Source organism: Amia ocellicauda, unplaced genomic scaffold (genome assembly GCF_036373705.1).
Source record: "Amia ocellicauda isolate fAmiCal2 unplaced genomic scaffold, fAmiCal2.hap1 HAP1_SCAFFOLD_109, whole genome shotgun sequence".
Lineage (NCBI taxonomy): Eukaryota > Metazoa > Chordata > Actinopteri > Amiiformes > Amiidae > Amia > Amia ocellicauda.
The window spans coordinates 177,501-195,101 of NW_027102674.1; the positions used below are offsets into that span (position 1 = coordinate 177,501).

A 17,601-nucleotide genomic window follows, 5' to 3' on the forward strand; every position below is an offset into this window, starting at 1 on the left:
CAGGTGGTCTCCCATACAAGTACTGACCAGGCCCAAGCCTCCTTAGCTTCCGAGATCGGACGAGATCGGGCGTATTCAGGCTAGTATGGCCGTAAGCCAGGGAGGCTGTCCCTGACGCTCTACTTAAAGGGAAGGCAATATCCGTTTCTGCCGTTCATACTTACAGTTGAACTGTCTCTCTACTCTAAAGCCCGGGACACACCAGCGCGCCGCAGACAGTCCCTGCTAACACGCCACGTTGTGGCAACATTGTGGCAACGTTGTGCGTTAGCTGGGGTGCCACACCAGACCGGAACTATATATTACAAAACGAACACATTGTCTTGATAAAACAGCTGTAATTGAGTGCCTGACACGCCAGTCAAGCGCAATCTTGAGAAGGTGTGCATTTCAGTAAGGATTTCAATTGACATGCAGTATGAAACTGAAAGGAGGTTGCATCACTATGATGCATAACATTGCATGTATTGTATTTTCAAGTGTGTGCATTCATCCTTTTGTCATTTTGTTTTGAAAGCAGAAGAATCATTCAACAGGTTGCTGAGACAAATGTAAACCAGTAAAACATATGAAGAGAAACAAACCTTGAATATAAGTTCAGTTGTTTAAACATTTGACAAACTATGGTGAGGGGGTAAGAAAACACACAAATCCAGCAGCTCCTGTATTTCAATACACCAGAACCCAATATTATTGGCGAGTCGGGTAGTCCATCATCACAGTTCGAGGGCAGGCATCATTTCAGTAATTTCATCCCGTTGCATTCACATCCGTGCCTTGAATGAGATTGAATGTGATCTTTGCTCTCAAGTATGTTCCCAAGTTTTACACTTTCGTGCTTTGCATGAATGGGAATGGAACCGTGTGTGTTGAATGAGGCTCCTTGTGAGCACTGATCTTTGTCCGGTGGAGTTCCTTTTTGTGTTGCTGTAATTGTGTCATTTCTCGATGAGAAAGATTAGGCAACATTTAGTCACTTCTAGCCATGATGCTCAATTTATTTACGAATGTACCCTAGTTACTAGGGACCGTTTACGTTGGAGAACAAGATCTATTGTATGCCTGTGTATTTGGGGAAGTCAAATCTGAAATAATGATGAAATTGCGTGTATCCAAAGTTAAAACTCGTGATTTGTCGCGCTCTGGTGTGTAAAAGATGCAAAAGCTTACAGCACCTGGTATTCCCAGGCGGTCTCCCATTCAAGTACTGACCAGGCCCGAGCCTGCTTAGCTTCCGAGATCGGACGAGATCGGGCGTATTCAGGCTAGTATGGCCGTAAGCCAGGGAGGCTGTCCCTGACGCTCTACTTAAAGGGATGGCAATATCCGTTTCTGCCGTTCATACTTACAGTTGAACTGTCTCTCTACTCTAAAGCCCGGGACACACCAGCGCGCCGCAGACAGTCCCTGCTAATATGCCACGTTGTGGCAACGTTGTGCGTTAGCTGGGGTGCCACACCAGACCGGAACTATATTTTACAAAACGAACACATTTGTCTTGATAAAACAGCTGTAATTGAGTGCCTGACACGCCAGTCAAGCGCAATCTTGAGAAGGTGTGCATTTCAGTAAGGATTTCAATTGACATGCAGTATGAAACTGAAAGGAGGTTGCATCACTATGATGCATAACATTGCATGTATTGTATTTTCAAGTGTGTGCATTCATCCTGTTGTCATTTTGTTTTGAAAGCAGAAGAATCATTCAACAGGTTGCTGAGACAAATGTAAACCAGTAAAACATATGAAGAGAAACAAACCTTGAATATAAGTTCAGTTGTTTAAACATTTGACAAACTATGGTGAGGGGGTAAGAAAACACACAAATCCAGCAGCTCCTGTATTTCAATACACCAGAACCCAATATTATTGGCGAGTCGGGTAGTCCATCATCACAGTTCGAGGGCAGGCATCATTTCAGTAATTTCATCCCGTTGCATTCACATCCGTGCCTTGAATGAGATTGAATGTGATCTTTGCTCTCAAGTATGTTCCCAAGTTTTACACTTTCGTGCTTTGCATGAATGGGAATGGAACCGTGTGTGTTGAATGAGGCTCCTTGTGAGCACTGATCTTTGTCCGGTGGAGTTCCTTTTTGTGTTGCTGTAATTGTGTCATTTCTCGATGAGAAAGATTAGGCAACATTTAGTCACTTCTAGCCATGATGCTCAATTTATTTACGAATGTACCCTAGTTACTAGGGACCGTTTACGTTGGAGAACAAGATCTATTGTATGCATGTGTATTTGGGGAAGTCAAATCTGAAATAATGATGAAATTGCGTGTATCCAAAGTTAAAACTCGTGATTTGTCGCCCTTTGGTGTGTAAAAGATGCAAAAGCTTACAGCACCTGGTATTCCCAGGCGGTCTCCCATCCAAGTACTGACCAGGCCCGAGCCTGCTTAGCTTCCGAGATCGGACGAGATCGGGCGTATTCAGGCTAGTATGGCCGTAAGCCAGGGAGGCTGTCCCTGACGCTCTACTTAAAGGGATGGCATTATCCGTTTCTGCCGTTCATACTTACAGTTGAACTGTCTCTCTACTCTAAAGCCCGGGACACACCAGCGCGCCGCAGACAGTCCCTGCTAATATGCCACGTTGTGGCAACGTTGTGCGTTAGCTGGGGTGCCACACCAGACCGGAACTATATTTTACAAAACGAACACATTTGTCTTGATAAAACAGCTGTAATTGAGTGCCTGACACGCCAGTCAAGCGCAATCTTGAGAAGGTGTGCATTTCAGTAAGGATTTCAATTGACATGCAGTATGAAACTGAAAGGAGGTTGCATCACTATGATGCATAACATTGCATGTATTGTATTTTCAAGTGTGTGCATTCATCCTGTTGTCATTTTGTTTTGAAAGCAGAAGAATCATTCAACAGGTTGCTGAGACAAATGTAAACCAGTAAAACATATGAAGAGAAACAAACCTTGAATATAAGTTCAGTTGTTTAAACATTTGACAAACTATGGTGAGGGGGTAAGAAAACACACAAATCCAGCAGCTCCTGTATTTCAATACACCAGAACCCAATATTATTGGCGAGTCGGGTAGTCCATCATCACAGTTCGAGGGCAGGCATCATTTCAGTAATTTCATCCCGTTGCATTCACATCCGTGCCTTGAATGAGATTGAATGTGATCTTTGCTCTCAAGTATGTTCCCAAGTTTTACACTTTCGTGCTTTGCATGAATGGGAATGGAACCGTGTGTGTTGAATGAGGCTCCTTGTGAGCACTGAACTTTGTCCGGTGGAGTTCCTTTTTGTGTTGCTGTAATTGTGTCATTTCTCGATGAGAAAGATTAGGCAACATTTAGTCACTTCTAGCCATGATGCTCAATTTATTTACGAATGTACCCTAGTTACTAGGGACCGTTTACGTTGGAGAACAAGATCTATTGTATGCCTGTGTATTTGGGGAAGTCAAATCTGAAATAATGATGAAATTGCGTGTATCCAAAGTTAAAACTCGTGATTTGTCGCCCTCTGGTGTGTAAAAGATGCAAAAGCTTACAGCACCTGGTATTCCCAGGCGGTCTCCCATGCAAGTACTGACCAGGCCCGAGCCTGCTTAGCTTCCGAGATCGGACGAGATCGGGCGTATTCAGGCTAGTATGGCCGTAAGCCAGGAATGCTGACCCTGACGCTCTACTTAAAGGGAAGGCAATATCCGTTTCTGCCGTTCATACTTACAGTTGAACTGTCTCTCTACTCTAAAGCCCGGGACACACCAGCGCGCCGCAGACAGTCCCTGCTAACACGCCACGTTGTGGCAACATTGTGGCAACGTTGTGCGTTAGCTGGGGTGCCACACCAGACCGGAACTTTATTTTACAAAACGAACACATTGTCTTGATAATACAGCTGTAATTGAGTGCCTGACACGCCAGTCAAGCGCAATCTTGAGAAGGTGTGCATTTCAGTAAGGATTTCAATTGACATGCAGTATGAAACTGAAAGGAGGTTGCATCACTATGATGCATAACATTGCATGTATTGTATTTTAAAGTGTTTGCATTCATCCTGTTGTCATTTTGTTTTGAAAGCAGAAGAATCATTCAACAGGTTGCTGAGACAAATGTAAACCAGTAAAACATATGAAGAGAAACAAACCTTGAATATAAGTTCAGTTGTTTAAACATTTGACAAACTATGGTGAGGGGGTAAGAAAACACACAAATCCGGCAGCTCCTGTATTTCAATACACCAGAACCCAATATTATTGGCGAGTCGGGTAGTCCATCATCACAGTTCGAGGGCAGGCATCATTTCAGTAATTTCATCCCGTTGCATTCACATCCGTGCCTTGAATGAGATTGAATGTGATCTTTGCTCTCAAGTATGTTCCCAAGTTTTACACTTTCGTGCTTTGCATGAATGGGAATGGAACCGTGTGTGTTGAATGAGGCTCCTTGTGAGCACTGAACTTTGTCCGGTGGAGTTCCTTTTTGTGTTGCTGTAATTGTGTCATTTCTCGATGAGAAAGATTAGGCAACATTTAGTCACTTCTAGCCATGATGCTCAATTTATTTACGAATGTACCCTAGTTACTAGGGACCGTTTACGTTGGAGAACAAGATCTATTGTATGCCTGTGTATTTGGGGAAGTCAAATCTGAAATAATGATGAAATTGCGTGTATCCAAAGTTAAAACTCGTGATTTGTCGCCCTCTGGTGTGTAAAAGATGCAAAAGCTTACAGCACCTGGTATTCCCAGGCGGTCTCCCATCCAAGTACTGACCAGGCCCGAGCCTGCTTAGCTTCTGAGATCGGACGAGATCGGGCGTATTCAGGCTAGTATGGCCGTAAGCCAGGGAGGCTGTCCCTGACGCTCTACTTAAAGGGAAGGCAATATCCGTTTCTGCCGTTCATACTTACAGTTGAACTGTCTCTCTACTCTAAAGCCCGGGACACACCAGCGCGCCGCAGACAGTCCCTGCTAACACGCCACGTTGTGGCAACATTGTGGCAACGTTGTGCGTTAGCTGGGGTGCCACACCAGACCGGAACTATATATTACAAAACGAACACATTGTCTTGATAAAACAGCTGTAATTGAGTGCCTGACACGCCAGTCAAGCGCAATCTTGAGAAGGTGTGCATTTCAGTAAGGATTTCAATTGACATGCAGTATGAAACTGAAAGGAGGTTGCATCACTATGATGCATAACATTGCATGTATTGTATTTTCAAGTGTGTGCATTCATCCTGTTGTCATTTTGTTTTGAAAGCAGAAGAATCATTCAACAGGTTGCTGAGACAAATGTAAACCAGTAAAACATATGAAGAGAAACAAACCTTGAATATAAGTTCAGTTGTTTAAACATTTGACAAACTATGGTGAGGGGGTAAGAAAACATACAAATCCAGCAGCTCCTGTATTTCAATACACCAGAACCCAACATTATTGGCGAGTCGGGTAGTCCATCATCACAGTTCGAGGGCAGGCATCATTTCAGTAATTTCATCCCGTTGCATTCACATCCGTGCCTTGAATGAGATTGAATGTGATCTTTGCTCTCAAGTATGTTCCCAAGTTTTACACTTTCGTGCTTTGCATGAATGGGAATGGAACCGTGTGTGTTGAATGAGGCTCCTTGTGAGCACTGAACTTTGTCCGGTGGAGTTCCTTTTTGTGTTGCTGTAATTGTGTCATTTCTCGATGAGAAAGATTAGGCAACATTTAGTCACTTCTAGCCATGATGCTCAATTTATTTACGAATGTACCCTAGTTACTAGGGACCGTTTACGTTGGAGAACAAGATCTATTGTATGCCTGTGTATTTGGGGAAGTCAAATCTGAAATAATGATGAAATTGCGTGTATCCAAAGTTAAAACTCGTGATTTGTCGCCCTCTGGTGTGTAAAAGATGCAAAAGCTTACAGCACCTGGTATTCCCAGGTGGTCTCCCATACAAGTACTGACCAGGCCCAAGCCTCCTTAGCTTCCGAGATCGGACGAGATCGGGCGTATTCAGGCTAGTATGGCCGTAAGCCAGGGAGGCTGTCCCTGACGCTCTACTTAAAGGGAAGGCAATATCCGTTTCTGCCGTTCATACTTACAGTTGAACTGTCTCTCTACTCTAAAGCCCGGGACACACCAGCGCGCCGCAGACAGTCCCTGCTAACACGCCACGTTGTGGCAACATTGTGGCAACGTTGTGCGTTAGCTGGGGTGCCACACCAGACCGGAACTATATATTACAAAACGAACACATTGTCTTGATAAAACAGCTGTAATTGAGTGCCTGACACGCCAGTCAAGCGCAATCTTGAGAAGGTGTGCATTTCAGTAAGGATTTCAATTGACATGCAGTATGAAACTGAAAGGAGGTTGCATCACTATGATGCATAACATTGCATGTATTGTATTTTCAAGTGTGTGCATTCATCCTTTTGTCATTTTGTTTTGAAAGCAGAAGAATCATTCAACAGGTTGCTGAGACAAATGTAAACCAGTAAAACATATGAAGAGAAACAAACCTTGAATATAAGTTCAGTTGTTTAAACATTTGACAAACTATGGTGAGGGGGTAAGAAAACACACAAATCCAGCAGCTCCTGTATTTCAATACACCAGAACCCAATATTATTGGCGAGTCGGGTAGTCCATCATCACAGTTCGAGGGCAGGCATCATTTCAGTAATTTCATCCCGTTGCATTCACATCCGTGCCTTGAATGAGATTGAATGTGATCTTTGCTCTCAAGTATGTTCCCAAGTTTTACACTTTCGTGCTTTGCATGAATGGGAATGGAACCGTGTGTGTTGAATGAGGCTCCTTGTGAGCACTGATCTTTGTCCGGTGGAGTTCCTTTTTGTGTTGCTGTAATTGTGTCATTTCTCGATGAGAAAGATTAGGCAACATTTAGTCACTTCTAGCCATGATGCTCAATTTATTTACGAATGTACCCTAGTTACTAGGGACCGTTTACGTTGGAGAACAAGATCTATTGTATGCCTGTGTATTTGGGGAAGTCAAATCTGAAATAATGATGAAATTGCGTGTATCCAAAGTTAAAACTCGTGATTTGTCGCGCTCTGGTGTGTAAAAGATGCAAAAGCTTACAGCACCTGGTATTCCCAGGCGGTCTCCCATCCAAGTACTGACCAGGCCCGAGCCTGCTTAGCTTCCGAGATCGGACGAGATCGGGCGTATTCAGGCTAGTATGGCCGTAAGCCAGGGAGGCTGTCCCTGACGCTCTACTTAAAGGGATGGCAATATCCGTTTCTGCCGTTCATACTTACAGTTGAACTGTCTCTCTACTCTAAAGCCCGGGACACACCAGCGCGCCGCAGACAGTCCCTGCTAATATGCCACGTTGTGGCAACGTTGTGCGTTAGCTGGGGTGCCACACCAGACCGGAACTATATTTTACAAAACGAACACATTTGTCTTGATAAAACAGCTGTAATTGAGTGCCTGACACGCCAGTCAAGCGCAATCTTGAGAAGGTGTGCATTTCAGTAAGGATTTCAATTGACATGCAGTATGAAACTGAAAGGAGGTTGCATCACTATGATGCATAACATTGCATGTATTGTATTTTCAAGTGTGTGCATTCATCCTGTTGTCATTTTGTTTTGAAAGCAGAAGAATCATTCAACAGGTTGCTGAGACAAATGTAAACCAGTAAAACATATGAAGAGAAACAAACCTTGAATATAAGTTCAGTTGTTTAAACATTTGACAAACTATGGTGAGGGGGTAAGAAAACACACAAATCCAGCAGCTCCTGTATTTCAATACACCAGAACCCAATATTATTGGCGAGTCGGGTAGTCCATCATCACAGTTCGAGGGCAGGCATCATTTCAGTAATTTCATCCCGTTGCATTCACATCCGTGCCTTGAATGAGATTGAATGTGATCTTTGCTCTCAAGTATGTTCCCAAGTTTTACACTTTCGTGCTTTGCATGAATGGGAATGGAACCGTGTGTGTTGAATGAGGCTCCTTGTGAGCACTGATCTTTGTCCGGTGGAGTTCCTTTTTGTGTTGCTGTAATTGTGTCATTTCTCGATGAGAAAGATTAGGCAACATTTAGTCACTTCTAGCCATGATGCTCAATTTATTTACGAATGTACCCTAGTTACTAGGGACCGTTTACGTTGGAGAACAAGATCTATTGTATGCATGTGTATTTGGGGAAGTCAAATCTGAAATAATGATGAAATTGCGTGTATCCAAAGTTAAAACTCGTGATTTGTCGCCCTTTGGTGTGTAAAAGATGCAAAAGCTTACAGCACCTGGTATTCCCAGGCGGTCTCCCATCCAAGTACTGACCAGGCCCGAGCCTGCTTAGCTTCCGAGATCGGACGAGATCGGGCGTATTCAGGCTAGTATGGCCGTAAGCCAGGGAGGCTGTCCCTGACGCTCTACTTAAAGGGATGGCAATATCCGTTTCTGCCGTTCATACTTACAGTTGAACTGTCTCTCTACTCTAAAGCCCGGGACACACCAGCGCGCCGCAGACAGTCCCTGCTAATATGCCACGTTGTGGCAACGTTGTGCGTTAGCTGGGGTGCCACACCAGACCGGAACTATATTTTACAAAACGAACACATTTGTCTTGATAAAACAGCTGTAATTGAGTGCCTGACACGCCAGTCAAGCGCAATCTTGAGAAGGTGTGCATTTCAGTAAGGATTTCAATTGACATGCAGTATGAAACTGAAAGGAGGTTGCATCACTATGATGCATAACATTGCATGTATTGTATTTTCAAGTGTGTGCATTCATCCTGTTGTCATTTTGTTTTGAAAGCAGAAGAATCATTCAACAGGTTGCTGAGACAAATGTAAACCAGTAAAACATATGAAGAGAAACAAACCTTGAATATAAGTTCAGTTGTTTAAACATTTGACAAACTATGGTGAGGGGGTAAGAAAACACACAAATCCAGCAGCTCCTGTATTTCAATACACCAGAACCCAATATTATTGGCGAGTCGGGTAGTCCATCATCACAGTTCGAGGGCAGGCATCATTTCAGTAATTTCATCCCGTTGCATTCACATCCGTGCCTTGAATGAGATTGAATGTGATCTTTGCTCTCAAGTATGTTCCCAAGTTTTACACTTTCGTGCTTTGCATGAATGGGAATGGAACCGTGTGTGTTGAATGAGGCTCCTTGTGAGCACTGATCTTTGTCCGGTGGAGTTCCTTTTTGTGTTGCTGTAATTGTGTCATTTCTCGATGAGAAAGATTAGGCAACATTTAGTCACTTCTAGCCATGATGCTCAATTTATTTACGAATGTACCCTAGTTACTAGGGACCGTTTACGTTGGAGAACAAGATCTATTGTATGCCTGTGTATTTGGGGAAGTCAAATCTGAAATAATGATGAAATTGCGTGTATCCAAAGTTAAAACTCGTGATTTGTCGCGCTCTGGTGTGTAAAAGATGCAAAAGCTTACAGCACCTGGTATTCCCAGGCGGTCTCCCATCCAAGTACTGACCAGGCCCGAGCCTGCTTAGCTTCCGAGATCGGACGAGATCGGGCGTATTCAGGCTAGTATGGCCGTAAGCCAGGGAGGCTGTCCCTGACGCTCTACTTAAAGGGATGGCAATATCCGTTTCTGCCGTTCATACTTACAGTTGAACTGTCTCTCTACTCTAAAGCCCGGGACACACCAGCGCGCCGCAGACAGTCCCTGCTAATATGCCACGTTGTGGCAACGTTGTGCGTTAGCTGGGGTGCCACACCAGACCGGAACTATATTTTACAAAACGAACACATTTGTCTTGATAAAACAGCTGTAATTGAGTGCCTGACACGCCAGTCAAGCGCAATCTTGAGAAGGTGTGCATTTCAGTAAGGATTTCAATTGACATGCAGTATGAAACTGAAAGGAGGTTGCATCACTATGATGCATAACATTGCATGTATTGTATTTTCAAGTGTGTGCATTCATCCTGTTGTCATTTTGTTTTGAAAGCAGAAGAATCATTCAACAGGTTGCTGAGACAAATGTAAACCAGTAAAACATATGAAGAGAAACAAACCTTGAATATAAGTTCAGTTGTTTAAACATTTGACAAACTATGGTGAGGGGGTAAGAAAACACACAAATCCAGCAGCTCCTGTATTTCAATACACCAGAACCCAATATTATTGGCGAGTCGGGTAGTCCATCATCACAGTTCGAGGGCAGGCATCATTTCAGTAATTTCACCCCGTTGCATTCACATCCGTGCCTTGAATGAGATTGAATGTGATCTTTGCTCTCAAGTATGTTCCCAAGTTTTACACTTTCGTGCTTTGCATGAATGGGAATGGAACCGTGTGTGTTGAATGAGGCTCCTTGTGAGCACTGAACTTTGTCCGGTGGAGTTCCTTTTTGTGTTGCTGTAATTGTGTCATTTCTCGATGAGAAAGATTAGGCAACATTTAGTCACTTCTAGCCATGATGCTCAATTTATTTACGAATGTACCCTAGTTACTAGGGACCGTTTACGTTGGAGAACAAGATCTATTGTATGCCTGTGTATTTGGGGAAGTCAAATCTGAAATAATGATGAAATTGCGTGTATCCAAAGTTAAAACTCGTGATTTGTCGCGCTCTGGTGTGTAAAAGATGCAAAAGCTTACAGCACCTGGTATTCCCAGGCAGTCTCCCATTCAAGTACTGACCAGGCCCGAGCCTGCTTAGCTTCCGAGATCGGACGAGATCGGGCGTATTCAGACTAGTATGGCCGTAAGCCAGGGAGGCTGTCCCTGACGCTCTACTTAAAGGGATGGCAATATCCGTTTCTGCCGTTCATACTTACAGTTGAACTGTCTCTCTACTCTAAAGCCCGGGACACACCAGCGCGCCGCAGACAGTCCCTGCTAATATGCCACGTTGTGGCAACGTTGTGCGTTAGCTGGGGTGCCACACCAGACCGGAACTATATTTTACAAAACGAACACATTTGTCTTGATAAAACAGCTGTAATTGAGTGCCTGACACGCCAGTCAAGCGCAATCTTGAGAAGGTGTGCATTTCAGTAAGGATTTCAATTGACATGCAGTATGAAACTGAAAGGAGGTTGCATCACTATGATGCATAACATTGCATGTATTGTATTTTCAAGTGTGTGCATTCATCCTGTTGTCATTTTGTTTTGAAAGCAGAAGAATCATTCAACAGGTTGCTGAGACAAATGTAAACCAGTAAAACATATGAAGAGAAACAAACCTTGAATATAAGTTCAGTTGTTTAAACATTTGACAAACTATGGTGAGGGGGTAAGAAAACACACAAATCCAGCAGCTCCTGTATTTCAATACACCAGAACCCAATATTATTGGCGAGTCGGGTAGTCCATCATCACAGTTCGAGGGCAGGCATCATTTCAGTAATTTCATCCCGTTGCATTCACATCCGTGCCTTGAATGAGATTCAATGTGATCTTTGCTCTCAAGTATGTTCCCAAGTTTTACACTTTCGTGCTTTGCATGAATGGGAATGGAACCGTGTGTGTTGAATGAGGCTCCTTGTGAGCACTGATCTTTGTCCGGTGGAGTTCCTTTTTGTGTTGCTGTAATTGTGTCATTTCTCGATGAGAAAGATTAGGCAACATTTAGTCACTTCTAGCCATGATGCTCAATTTATTTACGAATGTACCCTAGTTACTAGGGACCGTTTACGTTGGAGAACAAGATCTATTGTATGCCTGTGTATTTGGGGAAGTCAAATCTGAAATAATGATGAAATTGCGTGTATCCAAAGTTAAAACTCGTGATTTGTCGCGCTCTGGTGTGTAAAAGATGCAAAAGCTTACAGCACCTGGTATTCCCAGGCGGTCTCCCATCCAAGTACTGACCAGGCCCGAGCCTGCTTAGCTTCCGAGATCGGACGAGATCGGGCGTATTCAGGCTAGTATGGCCGTAAGCCAGGGAGGGTGTCCCTGACGCTCTACTTAAAGGGATGGCAATATCCGTTTCTGCCGTTCATACTTACAGTTGAACTGTCTCTCTACTCTAAAGCCCGGGACACACCAGCGCGCCGCAGACAGTCCCTGCTAATATGCCACGTTGTGGCAACGTTGTGCGTTAGCTGGGGTGCCACACCAGACCGGAACTATATATTACAAAACGAACACATTGTCTTGATAAAACAGCTGTAATTGAGTGCCTGACACGCCAGTCAAGCGCAATCTTGAGAAGGTGTGCATTTCAGTAAGGATTTCAATTGACATGCAGTATGAAACTGAAAGGAGGTTGCATCACTATGATGCATAACATTGCATGTATTGTATTTTCAAGTGTGTGCATTCATCCTTTTGTCATTTTGTTTTGAAAGCAGAAGAATCATTCAACAGGTTGCTGAGACAAATGTAAACCAGTAAAACATATGAAGAGAAACAAACCTTGAATATAAGTTCAGTTGTTTAAACATTTGACAAACTATGGTGAGGGGGTAAGAAAACACACAAATCCAGCAGCTCCTGTATTTCAATACACCAGAACCCAATATTATTGGCGAGTCGGGTAGTCCATCATCACAGTTCGAGGGCAGGCATCATTTCAGTAATTTCATCCCGTTGCATTCACATCCGTGCCTTGAATGAGATTGAATATGATCTTTGCTCTCAAGTATGTTCCCAAGTTTTACACTTTCGTGCTTTGCATGAATGGGAATGGAACCGTGTGTGTTGAATGAGGCTCCTTGTGAGCACTGAACTTTGTCCGGTGGAGTTCCTTTTTGTGTTGCTATAATTGTGTCATTTCTCGATGAGAAAGATTAGGCAACATTTAGTCACTTCTAGCCATGATGCTCAATTTATTTACAAATGTACACTAGTTACTAGGGACCGTTTACGTTGGAGAACAAGATCTATTGTATGCCTGTGTATTTGGGGAAGTCAAATCTGAAATAATGATGAAATTGCGTGTATCCAAAGTTAAAACTTGTGATTTGTCGCCCTTTGGTGTGTAAAAGATGCAAAGGCTTACAGCACCTGGTATTCCCAGGCGGTCTCCCATCCAAGTACTGACCAGGCCCGAGCCTGCTTAGCTTCCGAGATCGGACGAGATCGGGCGTATTCAGGCTAGTATGGCCGTAAGCCAGGGAGGCTGTCCCTGACGCTCTACTTAAAGGGAAGGCAATATCCGTTTCTGCCGCTCATACTTGCAGTTGAACTGTCTCTCTACTCTAAAGCCCGGGACACACCAGCGCGCCGCAGCCAGTCCCTGCTAACACGAAACGTTGTGGCAACGTTGTGCGTTAGCTGGGGTGCCACACCAGACCGGAACTATATTTTACAAAACGAACACATTGTCTTGATAATACAGCTGTAATTGAGTGCCTGACACGCCAGTCAAGCGCAATCTTGAGAAGGTGTGCATTTCAGTAAGGATTTCAATTGACATGCAGTATGAAACTGAAAGGAGGTTGCATCACTATGATGCATAACATTGCATGTATTGTATTTTCAAGTGTGTGCATTCATCCTGTTGTCATTTTGTTTTGAAAGCAGAAGAATCATTCAACAGGTTGCTGAGACAAATGTAAACCAGTAAAACATATGAAGAGAAACAAACCTTGAATATAAGTTCAGTTGTTTAAACATTTGACAAACTATGGTGAGGGGGTAAGAAAACACACAAATCCAGCAGCTCCTGTATTTCAATACACCAGAACCCAATATTATTGGCGAGTCGGGTAGTCCATCATCACAGTTCGAGGGCAGGCATCATTTCAGTAATTTCATCCCGTTGCATTCACATCCGTGCCTTGAATGAGATTGAATGTGATCTTTGCTCTCAAGTATGTTCCCAAGTTTTACACTTTCGTGCTTTGCATGAATGGGAATGGAACCGTGTGTGTTGAATGAGGCTCCTTGTGAGCACTGATCTTTGTCCGGTGGAGTTCCTTTTTGTGTTGCTGTAATTGTGTCATTTCTCGATGAGAAAGATTAGGCAACATTTAGTCACTTCTAGCCATGATGCTCAATTTATTTACGAATGTACCCTAGTTACTAGGGACCGTTTACGTTGGAGAACAAGATCTATTGTATGCCTGTGTATTTGGGGAAGTCAAATCTGAAATAATGATGAAATTGCGTGTATCCAAAGTTAAAACTCGTGATTTGTCGCGCTCTGGTGTGTAAAAGATGCAAAAGCTTACAGCACCTGGTATTCCCAGGCGGTCTCCCATCCAAGTACTGACCAGGCCCGAGCCTGCTTAGCTTCCGAGATCGGACGAGATCGGGCGTATTCAGGCTAGTATGGCCGTAAGCCAGGGAGGCTGTCCCTGACGCTCTACTTAAAGGGATGGCAATATCCGTTTCTGCCGTTCATACTTACAGTTGAACTGTCTCTCTACTCTAAAGCCCGGGACACACCAGCGCGCCGCAGACAGTCCCTGCTAATATGCCACGTTGTGGCAACGTTGTGCGTTAGCTGGGGTGCCACACCAGACCGGAACTATATTTTACAAAACGAACACATTTGTCTTGATAAAACAGCTGTAATTGAGTGCCTGACACGCCAGTCAAGCGCAATCTTGAGAAGGTGTGCATTTCAGTAAGGATTTCAATTGACATGCAGTATGAAACTGAAAGGAGGTTGCATCACTATGATGCATAACATTGCATGTATTGTATTTTCAAGTGTGTGCATTCATCCTGTTGTCATTTTGTTTTGAAAGCAGAAGAATCATTCAACAGGTTGCTGAGACAAATGTAAACCAGTAAAACATATGAAGAGAAACAAACCTTGAATATAAGTTCAGTTGTTTAAACATTTGACAAACTATGGTGAGGGGGTAAGAAAACACACAAATCCAGCAGCTCCTGTATTTCAATACACCAGAACCCAATATTATTGGCGAGTCGGGTAGTCCATCATCACAGTTCGAGGGCAGGCATCATTTCAGTAATTTCATCCCGTTGCATTCACATCCGTGCCTTGAATGAGATTGAATGTGATCTTTGCTCTCAAGTATGTTCCCAAGTTTTACACTTTCGTGCTTTGCATGAATGGGAATGGAACTGTGTGTGTTGAATGAGGCTCCTTGTGAGCACTGATCTTTGTCCGGTGGAGTTCCTTTTTGTGTTGCTGTAATTGTGTCATTTCTCGATGAGAAAGATTAGGCAACATTTAGTCACTTCTAGCCATGATGCTCAATTTATTTACGAATGTACCCTAGTTACTAGGGACCGTTTACGTTGGAGAACAAGATCTATTGTATGCCTGTGTATTTGGGGAAGTCAAATCTGAAATAATGATGAAATTGCGTGTATCCAAAGTTAAAACTCGTGATTTGTCGCGCTCTGGTGTGTAAAAGATGCAAAAGCTTACAGCACCTGGTATTCCCAGGCGGTCTCCATTCCAAGTACTGACCAGGCCCGAGCCTGCTTAGCTTCCGAGATCGGACGAGATCGGGCGTATTCAGGCTAGTATGGCCGTAAGCCAGGGAGGCTGTCCCTGACGCTCTACTTAAAGGGATGGCAATATCCGTTTCTGCCGTTCATACTTACAGTTGAACTGTCTCTCTACTCTAAAGCCCGGGACACACCAGCGCGCCGCAGACAGTCCCTGCTAATATGCCACGTTGTGGCAACGTTGTGCGTTAGCTGGGGTGCCACACCAGACCGGAACTATATTTTACAAAACGAACACATTTGTCTTGATAAAACAGCTGTAATTGAGTGCCTGACACGCCAGTCAAGCGCAATCTTGAGAAGGTGTGCATTTCAGTAAGGATTTCAATTGACATGCAGTATGAAACTGAAAGGAGGTTGCATCACTATGATGCATAACATTGCATGTATTGTATTTTCAAGTGTGTGCATTCATCCTGTTGTCATTTTGTTTTGAAAGCAGAAGAATCATTCAACAGGTTGCTGAGACAAATGTAAACCAGTAAAACATATGAAGAGAAACAAACCTTGAATATAAGTTCAGTTGTTTAAACATTTGACAATCTATGGTGAGGGGGTAAGAAAACACACAAATCCAGCAGCTCCTGTATTTCAATACACCAGAACCCAATATTATTGGCGAGTCGGGTAGTCCATCATCACAGTTCGAGGGCAGGCATCATTTCAGTAATTTCATCCCGTTGCATTCACATCCGTGCCTTGAATGAGATTCAATGTGATCTTTGCTCTCAAGTATGTTCCCAAGTTTTACACTTTCGTGCTTTGCATGAATGGGAATGGAACCGTGTGTGTTGAATGAGGCTCCTTGTGAGCACTGATCTTTGTCCGGTGGAGTTCCTTTTTGTGTTGCTGTAATTGTGTCATTTCTCGATGAGAAAGATTAGGCAACATTTAGTCACTTCTAGCCATGATGCTCAATTTATTTACGAATGTACCCTAGTTACTAGGGACCGTTTACGTTGGAGAACAAGATCTATTGTATGCCTGTGTATTTGGGGAAGTCAAATCTGAAATAATGATGAAATTGCGTGTATCCAAAGTTAAAACTCGTGATTTGTCGCGCTCTGGTGTGTAAAAGATGCAAAAGCTTACAGCACCTGGTATTCCCAGGCGGTCTCCCATCCAAGTACTGACCAGGCCCGAGCCTGCTTAGCTTCCGAGATCGGACGAGATCGGGCGTATTCAGGCTAGTATGGCCGTAAGCCAGGGAGGCTGTCCCTGACGCTCTACTTAAAGGGATGGCAATATCCGTTTCTGCCGTTCATACTTACAGTTGAACTGTCTCTCTACTCTAAAGCCCGGGACACACCAGCGCGCCGCAGACAGTCCCTGCTAATATGCCACGTTGTGGCAACGTTGTGCGTTAGCTGGGGTGCCACACCAGACCGGAACTATATTTTACAAAACGAACACATTTGTCTTGATAAAACAGCTGTAATTGAGTGCCTGACACGCCAGTCAAGCGCAATCTTGAGAAGGTGTGCATTTCAGTAAGGATTTCAATTGACATGCAGTATGAAACTGAAAGGAGGTTGCATCACTATGATGCATAACATTGCATGTATTGTATTTTCAAGTGTGTGCATTCATCCTGTTGTCATTTTGTTTTGAAAGCAGAAGAATCATTCAACAGGTTGCTGAGACAAATGTAAACCAGTAAAACATATGAAGAGAAACAAACCTTGAATATAAGTTCAGTTGTTTAAACATTTGACAAACTATGGTGAGGGGGTAAGAAAACACACAAATCCAGCAGCTCCTGTATTTCAATACACCAGAACCCAATATTATTGGCGAGTCGGGTAGTCCATCATCACAGTTCGAGGGCAGGCATCATTTCAGTAATTTCACCCCGTTGCATTCACATCCGTGCCTTGAATGAGATTGAATGTGATCTTTGCTCTCAAGTATGTTCCCAAGTTTTACACTTTCGTGCTTTGCATGAATGGGAATGGAACCGTGTGTGTTGAATGAGGCTCCTTGTGAGCACTGATCTTTGTCCGGTGGAGTTCCTTTTTGTGTTGCTGTAATTGTGTCATTTCTCGATGAGAAAGATTAGGCAACATTTAGTCACTTCTAGCCATGATGCTCAATTTATTTACGAATGTACCCTAGTTACTAGGGACCGTTTACGTTGGAGAACAAGATCTATTGTATGCCTGTGTATTTGGGGAAGTCAAATCTGAAATAATGATGAAATTGCGTGTATCCAAAGTTAAA

General features: G+C 43.5%; 15 non-coding genes across 15 annotated transcripts in view; all 15 read right to left on the reverse strand.

The window, feature by feature from the left end:
- The window catches only part of LOC136720912 (5S ribosomal RNA), a 119-nt gene extending 22 nt beyond the window's left edge, over positions 1–97 (reverse strand). Inside the window, exon 1 of the ribosomal RNA XR_010805740.1 lies at positions 1–97. This exon is cut by the window's left edge and continues 22 nt beyond it. This is a non-coding gene — a ribosomal RNA (5S ribosomal RNA).
- A 1,066-nt stretch (positions 98–1,163) lies between these two features.
- Positions 1,164–1,282, reverse strand: LOC136720826 (5S ribosomal RNA). Its single transcript, XR_010805662.1, has one exon. It is a non-coding gene; the product is annotated as a 5S ribosomal RNA (ribosomal RNA).
- Positions 1,283–2,338: 1,056 nt separating this feature from the next.
- On the reverse strand, positions 2,339–2,457 carry LOC136720781 (5S ribosomal RNA). The gene has a single exon (XR_010805621.1). It is a non-coding gene; the product is annotated as a 5S ribosomal RNA (ribosomal RNA).
- Positions 2,458–3,513: 1,056 nt separating this feature from the next.
- LOC136720847 (5S ribosomal RNA) lies at positions 3,514–3,632 on the reverse strand. The gene has a single exon (XR_010805681.1). It is a non-coding gene; the product is annotated as a 5S ribosomal RNA (ribosomal RNA).
- Positions 3,633–4,698: 1,066 nt separating this feature from the next.
- LOC136720884 (5S ribosomal RNA) lies at positions 4,699–4,817 on the reverse strand. The gene has a single exon (XR_010805715.1). It is a non-coding gene; the product is annotated as a 5S ribosomal RNA (ribosomal RNA).
- Positions 4,818–5,883: 1,066 nt separating this feature from the next.
- On the reverse strand, positions 5,884–6,002 carry LOC136720913 (5S ribosomal RNA). The gene has a single exon (XR_010805741.1). It is a non-coding gene; the product is annotated as a 5S ribosomal RNA (ribosomal RNA).
- Positions 6,003–7,068: 1,066 nt separating this feature from the next.
- LOC136720782 (5S ribosomal RNA) lies at positions 7,069–7,187 on the reverse strand. Its single transcript, XR_010805622.1, has one exon. It is a non-coding gene; the product is annotated as a 5S ribosomal RNA (ribosomal RNA).
- A 1,056-nt stretch (positions 7,188–8,243) lies between these two features.
- On the reverse strand, positions 8,244–8,362 carry LOC136720783 (5S ribosomal RNA). Its single transcript, XR_010805623.1, has one exon. It is a non-coding gene; the product is annotated as a 5S ribosomal RNA (ribosomal RNA).
- A 1,056-nt stretch (positions 8,363–9,418) lies between these two features.
- On the reverse strand, positions 9,419–9,537 carry LOC136720784 (5S ribosomal RNA). Its single transcript, XR_010805624.1, has one exon. It is a non-coding gene; the product is annotated as a 5S ribosomal RNA (ribosomal RNA).
- A 1,056-nt stretch (positions 9,538–10,593) lies between these two features.
- On the reverse strand, positions 10,594–10,712 carry LOC136720919 (5S ribosomal RNA). Its single transcript, XR_010805746.1, has one exon. It is a non-coding gene; the product is annotated as a 5S ribosomal RNA (ribosomal RNA).
- Positions 10,713–11,768: 1,056 nt separating this feature from the next.
- Positions 11,769–11,887, reverse strand: LOC136720785 (5S ribosomal RNA). Its single transcript, XR_010805625.1, has one exon. It is a non-coding gene; the product is annotated as a 5S ribosomal RNA (ribosomal RNA).
- A 1,055-nt stretch (positions 11,888–12,942) lies between these two features.
- On the reverse strand, positions 12,943–13,061 carry LOC136720816 (5S ribosomal RNA). The gene has a single exon (XR_010805653.1). It is a non-coding gene; the product is annotated as a 5S ribosomal RNA (ribosomal RNA).
- Positions 13,062–14,116: 1,055 nt separating this feature from the next.
- On the reverse strand, positions 14,117–14,235 carry LOC136720787 (5S ribosomal RNA). The gene has a single exon (XR_010805626.1). It is a non-coding gene; the product is annotated as a 5S ribosomal RNA (ribosomal RNA).
- A 1,056-nt stretch (positions 14,236–15,291) lies between these two features.
- Positions 15,292–15,410, reverse strand: LOC136720934 (5S ribosomal RNA). Its single transcript, XR_010805760.1, has one exon. It is a non-coding gene; the product is annotated as a 5S ribosomal RNA (ribosomal RNA).
- Positions 15,411–16,466: 1,056 nt separating this feature from the next.
- LOC136720788 (5S ribosomal RNA) lies at positions 16,467–16,585 on the reverse strand. The gene has a single exon (XR_010805627.1). It is a non-coding gene; the product is annotated as a 5S ribosomal RNA (ribosomal RNA).
- Between the last annotated feature and the right edge of the window lie 1,016 nt (positions 16,586–17,601).